General features: G+C 39.2%; 1 protein-coding gene across 25 annotated transcripts in view; it reads left to right on the top strand.

Moving 5' to 3' along the window:
* DYSF (dysferlin) overlaps positions 1-15,321 on the top strand; it is a 229,155-nt gene that overhangs the window by 169,945 nt on the left and 43,889 nt on the right. The window lies entirely within an intron of this gene.

Below are 15,321 nucleotides of genomic sequence, written 5' to 3'. Positions count from 1 at the left end.
CTCCAGGAAGATGACTTGGGCGTTTAGCCTTCACCCTGTACTCATGAAGTCCCATGCTGAGGGCCAGAGCAGCTCCTGAGCTGCTGGGGGAGTCCTAAGAGATGGAACCCGCCCATCGTTAAATTCTGTTCATGCTGTCAGGGGGAGGGATTCCTGTAGTAGGCATCTTATGGATTTCTAGGAAGAGGCAATATATTTTTTAAATTTTTTCTGATGTACCCATTGTGGAAAATATAGAAAACAAAAGAGTGCAAAGCAGAAAGTGAAAACCACCTGTATTCCTACCAGTTGGAGATAATCACAGTTAAGATTTTGATGTACTCATGGGGCACCTGGGTAGCTCAGTTGGTTAAGCGTCCAATTCTGGGTTTTGGCTCAGGTCATGATCTCACGGTTCAGGAGTTCAAGCCCCTCACGGGCCTTCACACTGACGGTGCGGAACCTGCTGGAATTCTCTCTCTCTCTGCCCCCCCACTCTCTTTCTCTGTCTCTCAAAATAAATAAACTTCAAAAAAATTACAAAAAAAGATTTTGATGTGCTCACGTTTTTAGATATCTTTTATGCATGTGTGCATACTTTTGTCTAAAAACAAATTTGGAATCATATTGTAATCTGCACTTTCTTTTACTTAAAAGTATATCATGAATGTTTTTCCATATCTTTATATTCTTTAAAAACATGGCTCATGTAATCCCATTATATAGCCATCCATAAAGTTTTACCACTCCCATATCATTGGACATTTAATTTTTTTAATTAAAAAATTTTTTAACATTTATTTATTTTTAAGAGAGAGAGAGCAAGAGAGAGTGAGCAGGGGAGGGGCAGAGGGAGAGGGAGACACAGAATCCAAAGCAGGCTGCAGACTCTGAGCTGTCAGCACAGAGCCCCACGAGGGGCTTGAACCCACGAAGTGAGAGATCATGACGAACCAAAGTTGGATGTTCAACCGACTGAGCCACCCAGTCACCCCATTTAATTTTAGTTTTAATTTCCACTTGTGTATTATATTTTGTTTCTTAGAGGAGTTATTTTTGTTTACTTTAGATAGTTTTAGCCCATTTTGTGTTACATTTAATCCTTGGCATTTTATAGCCTTTGTTTATTCCCTACAGGGAATATCTTTTTAAAAAAATGATTGGGTCTAGCTATTTATTATTGGAATATAGGGAAACAATATTTTGTATGTATACTTTGAAACATGCTCTTTAGTGAGCTCCTTTATCAATCCTGAGAGTTGTTCATTGATTCTGTTGGATTTTCCAGGCAGGTAAGATTGTTTTCTTCAAACAGCAATAAATATGTCACTATCTCTCTAATAAGTATACCTTCTTCCTGTTTCCAGAATAACATTTGATAATTGCGATGCTAGTGAGCAAACATATGTAGTTACTGATTCTAATGAAAAGCTTCTACCATTTTTCCATTAGTTATGATAATGATTGGTAATTTAAGATAGATATTCTTGATTTTGCCAAGGTTGTGCCCTTTACTATTAGTTTGTTAATAGTTTAAAAATTAGGTATAGGAGTTTAACTTTATCCACTGCTGTTTGGCATTTATCAAGATGATTATTTTGTTGGATATTGTTCCATTAATATGATGTATAATTTTCGTGCATTCCTGGGATAAATCTGAATCGGTCAGTTGGTCATGGTATTATAATTTCCTATAATTGAAGTTCTCTGATCCGATGCAATCACGACAGGTAGTTGGTTGGCTAATTGAAAAAGGTGATTGAATGGGACTGATTAAAATTCATGCGTACACACCATAAACATTTTATTTCTGACCCTATCTGTGTATCTTCCCATGCTAATCATTTGACATGTGGCAAGGCCTCCTTCCATCTGGATCTGCTATTAGAGTGTCGTCCTGTCATTCTCCTGGTATAAGCCACATCCAAAATGCATTATCTATGATTTTTCCTGTAGGTTTATTAAAGTTTGGTGAGATTTTAATGATACCTGCAGAAAAACCAGACTGTGGAATCCTTCTAAAAATTTAAGATTCCTCCTTCCCATACCTTCCGTTAAAAAAATCCCACTAATGATTCAACACTTTCATACGACATTGAGTGCTCATCACAACAGGTGTACTCCTTACCCCCCACCACCTATTTAATTAAATTCACTGATTGAATCACTGTATTGTGCACCTGAAACTAATATTTTACTGTATACTTACTAACTGGAATTTGAATAAAAACTTCAAAAAGAATCTCACTCATACTTAATTTTCATGAGTTAGAAAATCATTAAACTCATATTCTAGAATAGATGGCTTTTCTTAAAAAGGATTTTTTTTTTAAATATTTGTTTTTGAGAGAGAGAGAGAAAGAGACAGAGCGTGAGCAGGGAGGGGCAGAGAGAGAGGGAGACACAGAATCTGAAGCAGGCTCCAGGCTCTGAGCTGTCTGCACAGAGCCCAATGTGGGGTTTGAACCCACAAACCTTGAGATCATGACCTGAGCTGAAGTTGGACACTTAACTGACTGAACCACCCACATGCCCCTTAAATTCAATTTTTATATGTTTTTGTAATATTGACTTACTGATCTAATTACCCTGTTAGTACAACGGCATAAACAGGTTTGGGAACCAGCACAGTGACTCTTAAGCACGCAGCGCCCTGGTGGGTGCTGTAAGTGGGCATACTAGGTTAGCTGCAGGCTCTCAGCTGGCTTTGCACCTTACACTGTTAGCAGGGGGAAAGCATAGTGTTTGTTGATCCTCGGTAAGGGCAAGTTTGAAAGAACTTCTAGTCTATATTATGAGTTAGATTTGCTCTTACTTATTTAGTATTTTTGTATGTCTATTAATAAGTGTTACTTTTAATTTTTTTTTAACGTTTATTTATTCTTGAGACAGAGAGAGACAGAGCATGAACGGGGGAGGGTCAGAGAGAAAGGGAGACACAGAATGTGAAACAGGCTCCAGGCTCTGAGCTGTCAGCACAGAGCCCGTCGCGGGGCTTGAACTCACGGACCGTGAGATCATGACCTGAGCCGAAATGGGACGCTTAACCGACTGAGCCACCCAGGCGCCCCAATAAGTGTTACTTTTAAGTGGTGTTTGTTAGGTTTTGACATCAGAATTATAAGTTTCATAAATACTTTTTTGAGGTGTTCTCATTTTCTGTGCTCTTGAACAGTTTCTATGGCATGGGAATTACTGTTTCTTAAAGGTTTGAAAATACACTAAAGCCACTCTATGAATCTGAATTATGCATGTTGGCAATTTCATGATGTAAACATTTAATAGTCTTGTTTTATGTACAAAATGTCTAGTAATATGAATCAACCTAAACGTGAAAAATGACTAACAGTCATGTAATTTAAAAGGTGGCAGCCAAGCAAATTGTATTTATGGTATAGCTGATAGGTAGGATACTTATTTCTTCTTGAAAATGGTGCTGTTACGTGAATTTTGCATTCTAGATTTTCAGGAATGCATACCTTATATAATTGTAAAATGCATCTACTACCCTGCACTTCTTTATAAAACTGGGCCCAGGACCTTTTTGGGAAGGGGAGTTTTTGATCACTCTCTACTCCTGTCAGTTTGGTAGCTTGATGTCCCCAGATATTGCTTATTACATTACCGTGGCTTTGTATTTATTACTACAATAAAAGAAAAAACATTTCTGTATCTGTCCCGTTTTCATCTTCATTCCTAATTTTGTGATTTATGTTACTTATCTTTTTTACTTTTATGGTTGTTTTTCATCCAAAGAATCAGCTCTTCAAAAATTCTGCTATTCGGTTAGTTTCCTTAATTTCTAGTCATTTTTAAGCCCTCTTCCTCTGAAATTCCTGTCATTTATATTTTGGATCTCTTGGGCTATTACTTCATCTTTCCCTTGCTCCCTCCTTCCTTCCCTCTCTGCCTTGTTTAAATTTTCTTTTCAAAAGGGGATATTAGTCTGCATTTTGTCCTCACAATTCTAAAGTTCTGAAATCTTGCTTATTTCATACTTAAGTCCTTATTCCATCTGGCATTGATTTGTGTTATGTGCAAAGTGTGAAGTAGAGATTGGATTTCTTTTTATTTTTTCCCATGTAGATAACCGGTGAATTCCTGTCATCACAGAATGACCTATCCTTTCTTGATCTGTAATGACAATTGTGTCATATATCAGGTTTCCATAAAAGTGTGGGTTGGTTTGTGGCTATCTATTCTGTTCCATTGGTCTTTCCCTGCACTAATACTCCTCTGTCTTATTTACTATAGCTTTATAACAAGGCTTCATACCTGGTAAAGGAAATATTCTACCTCACTCATTTTTTAAGAGTGTCGTTGCTATTCTTGTCCTTTGCTTTTTCCATCTCAATTTTCTTTATTTTATTTTATTATTATTTTTTTCCATGTCAATTTTACAGTCAGCTTGTCGGCTTCTGTTGTGATTTGTGATTGAGGGAATTTTTGGATCAATTTGGGGAAAGCATTTTTATAATATTGTCTTTTAAACATGGATATGATCTCTCTCCATTTATTTAGGTATTCTTTAATGTTTTTCTATAAATTTTATATTTTTTTCCCAAAAAAGTGTGGTACAACTTTTATTAGATTTTAGTTCTAGTAATTGTATGCTTGATTGTATTTTTACTTGGATTTTAAAGGTATATTATCTAATAATTTTTTGCTTGTATATAAATGAAATTTATTCTCATATGCTGACATTATATTCAGAAACTTTGCTAAATTCTCTTATTAATCCCACTGATTGGATAATTTTTCTGGGTTTTCTGTGTAGTTGGTCATATAATGTGTGATTAATCACAGTTTTTATTCTTCTGTGTACTTTCAATTTCTTTTTCTCTTTATTATTTCCTTATTGCACTGGCAAGGACATTCAATTCAATATTCTATGTAACTGATAATAGAGAGTATTCTTATCTGCTCTAATTTAAAAGTGAATATTTTTATGTTATACCACTGGTGTTTCAGGTGAATGATTACCAGTTAGCTAAGAGTTTTTATCATGAATGATGTGAAACATTATTGCATGTTCTTTATGTATCTGTTGAGGTGTTTATATAATTTGTTTGATCTGTAAATGTGGTGTTCCTTTAATCTATTAATGTGGTGAATTACATTAATAGGATTTTTTTTTTTAATTGCTGAAACAACTTTGCATTTCTGAAACAATCTATCCTGGTCACAATACATTATTATTATTATTATCATTATCATTAGCGTTATTATTTTGTTTGTGCATTGCTGGTTCAGTTTGCAAATATTTAGGAAATTTTCTTGCATCAATTATTGTGAGTGATAATGGCTTGAAGTTTCTTTTTCTGATACTGTTTTTTTCAGGTTTTGGCAGCTACATAATACTAATCTTAAAAAATGACTTGGGGGCATACATGCTCTTTTTCTAGTCTCTTGACAAAGACTGACATTATCTGTTGCCTAAATGTTTGGTAGATGCATTTCTAAAGCTGTCTAGACTAAGTATTTTTCCTGGGGATATTTTAAATTGCTGATAGAATGTGAAGAAATGTTTATAGGACCTTTGAGGTTTTCTTTTTCTATGTGAGTCACTTTTGGTGATTTATATTTTATAGGAATTTATCCATTTCCTCCTAAAAATTATCGACATACCATGTCTCACAATAACCTTTTACTTTTTTAATTTTTTCCTTCTTTTATTTATGTTCCTTTTAATTCCTAAGGTTTTATTTTATTATTCTTGCCAGAATTTGTCAGATTTTTAAAAAATCTTTTCAAAGAACCAATTTTTAGCTCTGTTGATATTCTATTGTTTCCTTGTTTTCTAGTTTATTAATTTCTTTATCATTTCCTTCCTTTTATTTTTGGGAGAGGGTTATTTTATTCTTAACCTCTTAAGTGCTATGTCTAGTTCATCGATTTTTAAACTTTCTTCTTTTCTAATATAAACATTTGAGACTATAAAATTCCCTCTAAGTACTGTTTTATGCATCCCACAGGTTTTGATGACTGTTTTTTTTTTGTTGTTGTTGTTGTTGTTGTTGTTATTTTCTAGTTTTCCAGTTCAGTGTTTACTGATTTTCGCTATATTTATTTTTGACACCTGCATTGCTTAAAAGTAGAAGTTCCTAGCTTATGTTTTAAGTTATCTCTTTGTTGCTGGTTTCAGTTTACCTGTGCTATGGTTCAGAGAATGGGGTCTGTATGTTATGTTTCTTGATACTTACTTTGTGGTCTATTACAAGATCATTTTTTGGTAATTGTCCTGTGTGTGTGTGGAAAGAATGTCTATTCTATAAATGTGTTTTACATATAACATGTCCATTTGGATCAGACTTGTTAATTGTGTTGTTGTTTTTTTTTTAAGTTTATTTCTTTATTTGAGGGAGGCAGAGACGGTGTGAGTTGGGGAGGGACAGAGAGAGAGGGAGAGAGAGAGGATCACAAGCAAGCTCCGTGTTGCCAGCACAGAGCCCGACGTGGGGCCCAAACTCATGAAACCGTGAGATCATTACCAGAGCTGAAACCGAGTCAAACGCTTAACCGACTGAGTCACCCAGGCACCATTGTTAATTGTGTTACTTAAATCTATTTTTATTCTGAGTTTTATATGTGTCATTCATTAATTTCTGAGAGAGGTATAATTGAACAGCCTGCTTTGATTTGATATTTCTCATTTTCTCCTTATGATCCTGCCTACTTTTCCTTTATATATTTGATGCTGTGTTATTAGCCACAAACAGGTAGAATTCTTATATCTTACTAGAAAATTGAATCTTAAAAAAAAAAAATTTTTTTTTTTTTTTTTACATTTATTTATTTTTGAGAGACAGAGAAACAGAGCACACGTGGGGAGGGGCAGAGAGAGAAGGAGACAGAATCCAAAGCAGGCTCCAGGCTCTGAGCTGTCAGCACAGAGCCCCATGCAGGGCTCAAACTCACAAACAGTGAGATCATGACCTGAGCCGAAGTCGGACGCTTAACCAACTGAGCCACCCAGGCACCACAAATTGAATCTTTTAATAATACCTAGTGAACCTCTGGCCCTTTGCCTTTTAAAATATCTCCTAATGAGAGTGTTTTTTTCATGTTAATATAGGCCACACCAGCTTCCTTTTGGCCAGTATTTTCCTAGTATACCTTTTTCTATTGTTTTACTTTCAACTCTTCTGTGACGTTATCTTTTAGCTGTCTCTTTGGTAAACAGGAAATAGATGGATTCTGTTTTATCTTTCGTGTGTTCTGGCAATATGTTTTCTTAACTGGTGAGTTGAGTCCAATTATTAATTGTGTTTATTGATATATTTGGCTTTATTTCTGCCATCTTATTTTTTGTCTTTATTCATCCTGCCCGTTTTCCCCCTCATTTTTTTTTTTCTTTTTTGGATTGAAAGATTACTTCCCCACCCCACATTCTTTCTTCCCTTTTCAGTTTCAAAACTATACACTGTTTCTATTCCTTTCGTGATTAGTATAGAAACTTTATCATGCATAGTCAACGTAGCAAATTCTAAGTCTAATTAACATTTATAGGGGCGCCTGGGTGGCGCAGTCGGTTAAGCGTCCGACTTCAGCCAGGTCACGATCTCACGGTCTGTGAGTTCGAGCCCCGCGTCGGGCTCTGGGCTGATGGCTCAGAGCCTGGAGCCTGTTTCCGATTCTGTGTCTCCCTCTCTCTCTGCCCCTCCCCCGTTCATGCTCTGTCTCTCTCTGTCCCAAAAATAAATAAACGTTGAAAAAAAAATTAAAAAAAAAACATTTATAGCTTCCGTCAGAATATTACAAGGAACTTAGAATGCTTTAATTCCAGTCACACACAAATTTACAAACTTCTGTTCAATATTTTAGTTCTAACTGTAAATGACATTTTAAAAATAATACCATTTTTATTTTTATTTATTTTATTATTTTTAAAAATATTTATTTTTGAGAGAGAGAGTGCGTGAGCAGGGGAGGGGCAGAGAGAGATTGGGAGACACAGAATTCGAAGCAGGTTCCAGGCTCTTAGCTGTCAGCATAGACGGGGCTTGAACTCACAAACCACGAGATCATGACCTGAGCTGATGTTGGATGCTTAACTGACTGAGCCACCCAGGTGCCCCAAAACAATATCAGTTTTAAAAGTAACCTATTTCATTTTAGTTATACCCATATTTGCTACTTTGTTTTGTAGGTCAGTCTTCTTCCTTTTGGGATCATCTTTCTACCTAAAGTAGAGCTTATAGAAATTCTTATAATTAGGATTAGTTCATTGTAAATGTTCTCACTTTTAAATTATTGCTTGAAAATATTTTTATTTCATCCTTATTTTGGAAATACTGGTTTTACTGACACTTATTTTCTGTCAGCACTTTGAAGATACTATTATCTTTTTGCTTCCATTTTTCTGTTTTCTTCCTAAACCTAAATCTGAGAAATGTTTTTTGTTTTGTTTTGTTTTAATTAGTTCTATATAGTTTTCAATCACTATCTCTTTAAATGTTACGTATTTCCCATTTTCTCTATCATTTCCTTCTGGAACTCTGATTAGATCTACAATGGACCTTCTCTGTTCTCCATGTTAGTTCAACTTTCTTTCATATCACTTTTTTCTTGTGTTGCCCTCTGGCTAATTTCTGAAGATAGATCTTCAAGTTCACTAAGTCTTTAGCTGCTTTTAAAGGCTCATGTTTAGGGGCACCTGGGTGGCTCAGTTGGTTAAGTGTCTTGACTTCAGCTCAGGTCATGATCTTACCATTCCTGAGTTCGAGCCCAGCATCAGGCTCTGTGCTGACAGCTCAGAGCCTGGAGCCTGTTTCAGATTCTGTGTCTCCCTCTCTGTCTCTGCCCCTCCCCCGCTCAGGCTCTGTCTCTCTCTCAAGAATACATAACATTAAAAAAATTTTTAAAGGCTTATTTTAACCGTATCTATTGAGTTTCTAATTTTAAGTATTATATTTTTATCTCAAGAAGTTCTTCCCCCTGCCACCCCCTGCAACTGGCTTGTTTATTTTTGAGTCTCTTATTCTTTTGCCACAATTTCTAATGTCTTTTGTTTTTGTAAACAGTGTTTTTTTTTTTTTTTTAAAGTCCTATTTCTGACAATTCTGTTTTCTGTATCTGTCCCATTAGGTCTGATATGCAGTTGGTGTTTCTAGCTGACTCTTGCTCATGGTGCCTTATTCCTTACATGTTGCACTATTTTTGATTGTGAACTCATGTTCCTTGGAACTTTATCTGAGAGTTCTTTGAGGCCTGGATGAAAGTTAGCATTCTTTTGCAGAGGGTATGCATTTACTTTACCAGATGCCTGAAAATGTGACAAACCCAGAGTCACTAAAACTAAATGTTCAGCTTGGGCTTCTTGAGCCCCACAGTTAGTTTGCATTTTGGCTCCTTATTTCTCTGCGGTTTTGCTTCCTCATCTGCCCCCATGGATTTTCTTTACCTTCCCATCAGCTCTAGCATGCATTTAAAAAGGATTTTAAAGATTTCTTATCTGTTAATTTAGGTGTTCTTACTTAGTGAGTTTCTCTGGCCTTCTTGTGTGTCATTTTGCTAGAAATCAATGTCTTTATTATAGTTTTATTTTTGACAGTCCTATTTGTCTCCATGCAGGTTCTATTTCCTTCAGGACTGCATGCTCTAACTTCTTGTATCCTCCTGAGACTTTCTATGAACATAAGGTAGTCTTTGGTTTCCTTCTGTCTTTTTACTCAATTCATTAAGATAACCCTTGCCTTAGTCCTCATGTTGCTCCCCTTCCTTTGAACCTTATCCTCTTCTTTCTATCTGTCCTTACAGAGAGAAGTCCTTGCTTCACGTACTGGGAGCCCAGATGGTTCTGTCCATTAGTGCATGGGCCCCATTTCTAATTTCAAACTTTTATAAAAGGGAGAAGAGAACAGTCTAAGGTTGCTGTATCTTTACCTTGCCAATTAGGAATCCAGCAGGATAGGAGAAGCAAGAAGGAAAGCAGGATCAGAGGCTTTTCCATGGGACTGAAGGGCTTGTTTTCTATGTTTGTTGTGGCAGCGAGGTGTTAACTAGCTAGGTCAGGGCCAAGGTCCTTGCCTCTCGGCTCCTACCTGCTACCGTAAGGAGTTTCTGAAGTAAAGGAGAGCTGACCCTCTCCCGCCAGGCCCACAAGACAGGGGTGTTCTTTAGGGAGGTGTCAACAGTCTTGTGAGTGGATCCTCAACCTTGTGGTTCAGACACCTGATGAGCCCATTTTCTTTGGGCTGGATACTTATTATTCAAGCCTCAAACTGAGGTTGCCAGTTTATGAGTTTATAGTGAGAAATACTTCTGCCCATGGGACATGACCTTGGATTGTGGTCCAGCCTGTGGTATCTTATAGGTTCAGCAGTTGGGAAGCCAAATTGTGATTGGAGATGAGTAAAGAATCAGAATGAGGAGAGATGGGTTCTGTGACTTGCAATTTAGCAGCAGCTGACCAAGATGGACAGATCCATCTATCTCCAAAGGTCGGGACCATCCCCTGAGGGTGCTGATGTGAACAACTGTCAACAGCCAACCCTTCGTTCTCTTGTACTTCCAGGCCTGGCCAATTCCTTGTTTTCACTTTCTTTCTCGGGTTGTATTAATACAGCCTACCCATTTAGGGTTAAGGCTTAGTGTAAGAGCCACTCTTCTGCTTTGAGGTGATTTTGCCTGTCCTTGCTCTGAACCACTATGCATTGATTTCACGGTCTAATTCTCCGAGGGCAGCCCTATTTCCCTTCATTCCAAGTTTTGGGGGAATGCCTCATTGCAGCTCATGAATACTGACAACAATTTATCCAAAGACTTTGAAGCAAAGGTTTTCTGAGCAAAGGAATCAATTACAGGGTGTGGCTCCCAAGTGAGGAAGCATTTCCAGAAGGCATCCGAGGCAGTTTGTCTCAGAACCTCACGGTTGCACCTTTGAACTTGAGAGTTCGAGGGGGAGTATTTTAACTTTAATAACACGAATGGTTTTACCTATACTTTGGTATCTAGCAGATGTGCTAATTAGGAAGATACTTCTCCTCTCTTTAAAGTAGGTTTCCTGAGGACATGTATTTGGCAATATTGGTTTAGCAAGAATTACTGTATGTGCTCGAAAGTACAAAACTGTACTTCTTTAAAAATATCTCCGGTTCAGATGTGTTGCCAGTGCAGCCTGGCCTCCCCCCACTCCCATTAGTTCTGATGAGGGAGGTTTGATGCCTGTCACTGCGTGTAATCTGGACCTTCCTTTGTGAGTCATTCCTTCTCTCATTTTCTCAGAGCAAATACAAATCGCCCATCAAATGACAAGTGAAGGCACAGGGGAGGCAAGGGGAGGGAAATCAGAGCCGAAATCTGTTAGCTATTTGGAGTAATTGGTTATTTGCTGTGTTTGCTGGTTGGGAAGCAGAGCACATACTTTACGGTCTCTCCTGTTACGGGGGCTGGAGTCACCCGCCGATATTGGATCCTCGTTGCCGGAGCCCTTGGCTCCGGGCGCCTTTCCCCTGCTTGGCATTCCTGTGGTCTCCTCGGGGGTGCGCCCCTCCTCCCTCGGTGCACACTGCAGGGGGGACAGCCCGGGGTGAAACTTGTCTGGCAAACTCCAGGGCCTCATCAGGCAGGAGGAGGCCCCAGCCCCTTCAACCAGCCCTCCTTGTCTCTGCCTCCACCCCACCATACTCCTCTTTTCCCAAAAGGTCTTTCCCCTGGTCCATGGGGGACCTGTTTTCCCGTCCAGAGAAAAGGGGTTCATCGCTTCTCAGAGAAAAAATGCTCAGCTTTCTGTGGAAATCTGCAGGACAAGAAGTTCTCTCTGAGGTCTAATTATATGCTTTCCTACCCCTGACTGTCCTGTCCCTGTCCCCTCCTGCCCCCTAGTCTGGGTCAGGACAGTGCTTAGAACTTGGTACAGTGCTCATGGCTGAGTAAAAATCCCCCAAGTATACTCACTGAAGCTTATTAACCAACCCAGGGTCTTTAACACCTCTCTTACATTGACCGAGGGCTGCGGAAACCAGACTGAAGTAGCAGCAAGTTCAAAATAGGAAATATTTGAAAAGTAATGTGATTTTGTGTATGAAAATGCACACAGTAACTAGAAAGTAGGTTGACTTTGGCACATAGTAGGCTCCCCCAAAATACTTTTAAAATTGAATTTAAGATAGCTAAGATTAGTGTCTGTAGTTTGATGAATGCTTCAGCAGTCCTGGGAAAGCCTTCAAAAATAGTTTTTCTCTTAAGTAGATTGCTGGAACTCTTGCTAAGCAAAACCATCTACATAAGCAGAATGAAGAAGATAGGGAAAGCTTTTGCCCAGGCCCTATTGGAATCATCACAAATCCTGAATTAGTGATGTCTCATTGCTTTCTTCAGAGGTTAGAGGACTCTGATGGGACCTTCTTTTATTCACCCTGCTGGATAGATCCCCATTCCTCTAGGCTTCCTGCGTGGGTATATGTGGTCATACTGTCCCTGGAGGACCAAGTCATGAGCTCATGTATCTTATCTACCGTAGACGCCAGGGTCGGGAGAGGGCTAGTAAGCTAGAATTCCCCAGAGGTTTTCCATTCCACTTGTGTCTCCCATCTGGAACAGGCCAATAGTCAAATTATCAGGCCCTGACCCTTCTCTGCTCACCATCTGCTTGACTTTGCTAGATTTCGGGCACACTTACTCACTGGGCCTTTTGGAAACAATTCAGCATTTTGGTTAAAGGTCTTCCCTTCCCTCCCACCTCTGCTGGTCCAGCTTGAAGTGAGAATAAGTGGAATAATGATCTCTACGACAGACACGGAGGCAGGACTACAGGGAGTGTGAACAAGAGGTTGAAAGCCTAGTGTTCCACTTGTGGAAATAATTAAGTGATTTTGTGATGAGTATGTGGAGTTCTGCTGAATCAACATGGTAGCTGGCTGTGGGCATATGTTTGTGTGGTTTGGGGGGGCATGAGAGGTTTAGTATGTATGGGGTGTGGCAGGTTTGAAATCAGGGTGCTTGCATGTCTGGGGGTTTGTCTGTCTATATGTACATAAGTGGTTGTGTGTTACGTCTGTGTTTGTATTTGTGTGTGCATGAGAAAATAGTCTCAGTTGCTCAAAACTTAGGACATTAATTAAAAAATTAGAGGCATCATATCATTATTCTAGTGATGCAGATGTTGAGTTTTGGGGCAGTGGTATTGGGGATGTTGGCTGTATCAACAAGGATATTTTTCATGGTAAACTTTATAGGTCATAAAGTCTCTTTGCAGACTTTGACTCACAGCCTCGCAGTAACCCCAGTGTTGGGTTCCATTATTACCATCTTGATGATAATGATTTATGCTAAGAGAGAAATCACTTTCAACCCAGTCTAGGGGTCAACCATAGGCAATGAAGGCCTGCTTAAAACTATTAAAAAAAAAAAAGACTTCTGTTTTAGAGGTGGGTATGGGTAGTTCCATATAGTGACCCAAGCAAAGTTTAACATTACAACTTCGGTGATAAATGGATTTGACCAGGAATTTTTCTGTTTGACTCAACTGGTCATCCTGGGAGAGAACACCAGTGAGACCTCCCCCTCCCCCTTTCAGTTTTCCTCACTTCACAGAAAGGCAGGCTTAGAATTATTGTTGTCAATTTCGCTGTCTATATTCATGAAATGTGTTCGGCCCACTGAATGAAAATGGGAGGTTAAATGTTCAGAATGTGCTGTGCTGATTTGGGTCTTCAGAGGGATTAGGGTACCCATTACACTGGATCAAGCCCAGAGAAGCATGTCTTTGTTACAAAGCTCTGGTTGCTCAGGAACTGAATGCTGGCTATTAGCTGAAATTGGAGAGACTGCCAGTCCGTGCCTTGATCAGACTTACTTGCTTGGCTGGCTGAATGATGAGGGGCCTTGAACCTTGGGCATGGGGATATAAAGTTTTAACGGCCAGACTGCTTGCAAAAGCCTGAGATGACACTTAGCAATCAAGCCTTTTGCATTTGTTTCTCCTGTTTGCCATGTTCCAAGACGGGATGCTTAGCTGTTGCAAAATGAGGTCAAGAGCACACTTGGAATCTGAGAACATATGGCGGTTACTCTTTTGGAGTTTTGGATTCTGGGATTCCACTGACATCAGAGGGTTGGTTGGCTTTGACACATCAGGGTAAAGGCTGGAAGAGAAGGAAGAAGTGGACTTGAAATAACTCTATCAGAAGACAAATTAGTGAAATAGCAGGAATGGTATTTTCAAGTCACGTCTGTGAGTGTGTTTAAAAACATAACTTTGTTTTTCTGTAATTCAACGTAATCTCCTTTTTAAGCCCATATTTTTCCTGATGGCAGAAAAGCCCTGGTGTCCTTCAATAGTTCAGGTTTAAGCTGAGTCAGTTTTGGGTTTTTCCTCCTTGTCCTTACCCTTGGAGGCAGCTACATTCTGGGTTGAGCTTCCATAATGTCATGGCCTCCATAGACAGGGTCCCCTGGTCACCAGTATGTGTCTGCCCTGTATCTATAGGCCCACTGATTTCTGGGTGCATGGACCACACAGACAATAGCTTATTCTCTTGGGCACAAGACCCTTTCAGATCCCCTGGCTCTCTCTCTCGACCAATTTTCAAGCCCTTCTGGGGGACACGTTACAATTTGGTACCTGTTTCGTGATACTCTGGGGTCTACAGGAAATGCTGAGGGCTCCGTGCCTCTCTCTCTCATGACGCCCATGCAGCCATCTCCGCCAAGTGCCTCATGTTCCAATGCTTCTGGAAACTTCTGGGCCTCCCTTTACCAGATCCCTGAAGTTAAGGAGGGGTCTCTTCCATATAAACTTCAGAGCTAACCTGGGGTCCAGGTGTGGGGATGCCTTATCGAAACTATCACAAATCTCTAGTTCTTTCTTCCACTCCTCCTCTACACTTTCATCTCCTCTGCAGAGTATGGGAAAACTGGCTGGACAAAACATCCTCTTAAACCTATTTTTTTTTTAATAACAATGTTATCTTCCTTTGGAAATTTAAAAGCCAAAGATCCTCCTTCATTCCCGCTATTCAGGCATTCACATATTTGTCAAATATTTACTGAACTCAAAATATGTGCCAGGCAGTGTTCTAAGTACTGGGGATATAGTGTTAAAAAAGCTAAAGATCTCTGCCCTCATGGGGAAGGAGACACAACAAACTAATACCTAAGTAAAATATATGTAATGTCAGATGGTGATGGTTGCTGGGGAGAAAAAGCAAGGAAGAGGGGATAAGATTTGCTGGGGGAAGAGGTGGTCATTTAAAATATGGTGGTGGTGGATAAAGCAGATTGCATTTGAGTCAAGACTTGAAGGAGGTGAAGAAGTGACCCATGGATCTACAGGAGGAATAGAGCTCCTGGCAAGAGCATGAAGGTGTTGGAAGTGCTCAAGGGCCAAGCAGGCCACTG

Source organism: Herpailurus yagouaroundi, unplaced genomic scaffold (assembly GCF_014898765.1).
Source record: "Herpailurus yagouaroundi ecotype Mexico unplaced genomic scaffold, PumYag 221, whole genome shotgun sequence".
NCBI classification, from domain to species: domain Eukaryota; kingdom Metazoa; phylum Chordata; class Mammalia; order Carnivora; family Felidae; genus Herpailurus; species Herpailurus yagouaroundi.
This window is presented reverse-complemented; position numbering and strand designations above follow the sequence as displayed.